The sequence below is a fragment of the Triticum dicoccoides genome, chromosome 2B (genome assembly GCF_002162155.2).
Source record: "Triticum dicoccoides isolate Atlit2015 ecotype Zavitan chromosome 2B, WEW_v2.0, whole genome shotgun sequence".
Classification (NCBI taxonomy): Eukaryota; Viridiplantae; Streptophyta; class Magnoliopsida; order Poales; family Poaceae; genus Triticum; species Triticum dicoccoides.
In genome coordinates, this window is record NC_041383.1 from 218,494,903 (window position 1) to 218,497,503 (window position 2,601).

The following is a 2,601-nucleotide window of genomic DNA, read 5'->3' on the forward strand; positions in this document are numbered from 1 at the left end:
CTTGATATCAAGTTTGAGGCAAATAAAGCCATTAAGTCCCAAGCAGTAGCAGATTTCATCGCCGAGTGGATTGAACAACAACAACTGACTCAAGTTCACTCGGAGCACTGGACCATGTTCTTTGACGGCTCTAAGATGTTGAATGGTTCTGGTGCTGGGGTAGTATTGGTTTCCCCCCGAGGAGATAAGCTCAGATATGTGCTCCAGATCCACTTTAATTCCTCCAACAATGAAGCAGAATACGAGGCACTTTTGTATGGGTTACGCATGGCCATTTCACTCGGTGTCCGTCGCCTTATGGTTTATGGCGACTCAGATTTGGTGGTCAATCAGGTGATGAAGGAGTGGGACGTTAGAAGCCCAGCCATGACTGGATACTACAATGCAGTGAGAAAGCTTGAAAAGAAATTTGAAGGGTTAGAGCTCCATCATATACCCCGACTGAAGAATCAAGCGGCTGATGATTTGGCAAAGATAGGTTCCAAGAGAGAATCCATTCCTAGTGATGTGTTCTTGGAACATATCCATACTCCATTAGTTCAGGAAAATCCTTTTACCGAAGAAGCTCCGCAGCCTAAAAGTGTCACAGATCCGACTGAAGTTGAAGTTCCAGCAGTGGTCGACCTGATCATGGAAGCGTTGGTGATCACTCCCGATTGGACAGTGCCGTACATCGCGTATATCTTAAGGAAAGAGCTCCCAGAAGATGAAGAAGTGGCTCGACAGATCGTCCGCCGATCTAAGGCCTTTACCGTGATAAAGGGACAGTTGTACAGAGAAAGCGCGACTGGAGTTGGTCAGAAGTGTATCACGCCAGAAGAAGGTCGGATAATCCTTGGCGATATCCACTCGGGGACCTGTGGCCATCATGCGTCCTCTCGGACCATTGTGGCTAAAGCATACCGAGCGGGATTTTACTGGCCAAGAGCAAATGAAATGGCAAAGGATATAGTCGACAAGTGTGAAGGATGTCAATTTTACTCCAATATGTCACACAAGCCCGCCTCAGCCTTAAAGACCATCCCACTCATCTGGCCTCTCGCTGTATGGGGATTGGATATGGTTGGACCATTGAGAACAGGCAGAAGCGGCTTCACCCATGTGCTGGTGGCAGTCGACAAGTTCACCAAGTGGATTGAAGCTAAACCCATCAAGAATCTTGATGCCAGCACTGTATCAGCTTCATCAGAGAGTTGATATTCAGATATGGAGTACCACATAGCATCATCACTAACAATGGGTTGGACTTCGATTCCGAAGAATTTAGAGCCTTTTGCACATCTCAGGGCACGCGAGTCGACTATGCTTCAGTCACTCACCCCCAGTCGAATGGACAAGCAGAATGAGCAAATGGTTTAATTCTCAAAGGGCTGAAACCTCGACTGATGCGCGATCTCAAGCATGCTGCTGGTGCATGGGTCGACGAACTTCCATCAGTACTTTGGGGATTAAGGACCACACCTAATCGGTCGACTGGGAGAACTCCGTTCTTCTTGGTCTACGGAGCTGAAGCAGTCTTGCCGAGTGACCTGCTTCACAACGCACCCCGAGTTGAACTCTACACTGAAGCTGAAGCAGAGCAAGCCCGGCAGGAGACAGTCGACCTTCTAGAAGAAGAAAGATAAATGGCTTTGATCCGATCGACCATCTATCAGCAGGACTTGCGTCGCTTCCATGCCAAAAACGTGAAGAGTCGAGCCTTCCAAGAAGGAGGTTTGGTTCTCCGAGTGGATCAGCAGAAGCCACACAAGCTTGCTCCTACTTGGGAAGGTCCCTTCATCGTCACGAAGGTTCTCCACAATGGGGCGTATCGCCTTTACAATGTCGAGCACCAGATTGATGAGCCCCGAGCTTGGAACGCGGAGCTGCTCTGCCCCTTTTATACTTAAGTATTCACTCGGATGAGATGTAATAAAAGTACTTCTGTAGTTTATTTATCAAAGACAAGAGTGTTATAATTTTCCCAATGATTGTTGTTACTTTTGTTCACATAAAGTTAGTCCCCCAGTGGGTGGCTTAGCTGCGAATCTGTTTCACCTAAGTTTGTAAAAAAAAATCCTTGCCGAGTGGTGAGCCAGCCTCCCACTCGGGGGCTTAGCTGCGAATCTGTTTCACCTAAGTTTAACAAAATCCTACCAAGTGGTGAGCCAGCCTCCCACTCGGGGGCTTAGCTGCAGTCCAAGTACTCGCCTAAGTTTAACAAAATCCTACCAAGTGGTGAGCCAGCCTCCCACTCGGGGGCTTAGCTGCAGTCCAAGTACTCGCCTAAGTTTAACAAAATCCTACCGAGTGGTGAGCCAGCCTCCCACTCGGGGGCTTAGCTGCAGTCCAAGTACTCGCCTAAGTTTAACAAAATCCTACCGAGTGGTGAGCCAGCCTCCCACTCGGGGGCTTAGCTGCAGCCTAGCGCTCGCCTAAGTACAAACACAACGTGTGCTCCGCAAGGAGGACGAGGCACAGGTCGACTGCTACCGTCTCCTTCCGAGCTACGCCACAAATACAACGTGCGCTCTGCAAGGAGGACGAGGCGCAGGTCGACTGCTACCCTCTCCTTCCGAGCTACGCCACAAATACAACGTGCGCTCTGCAAGGAGGACGAGG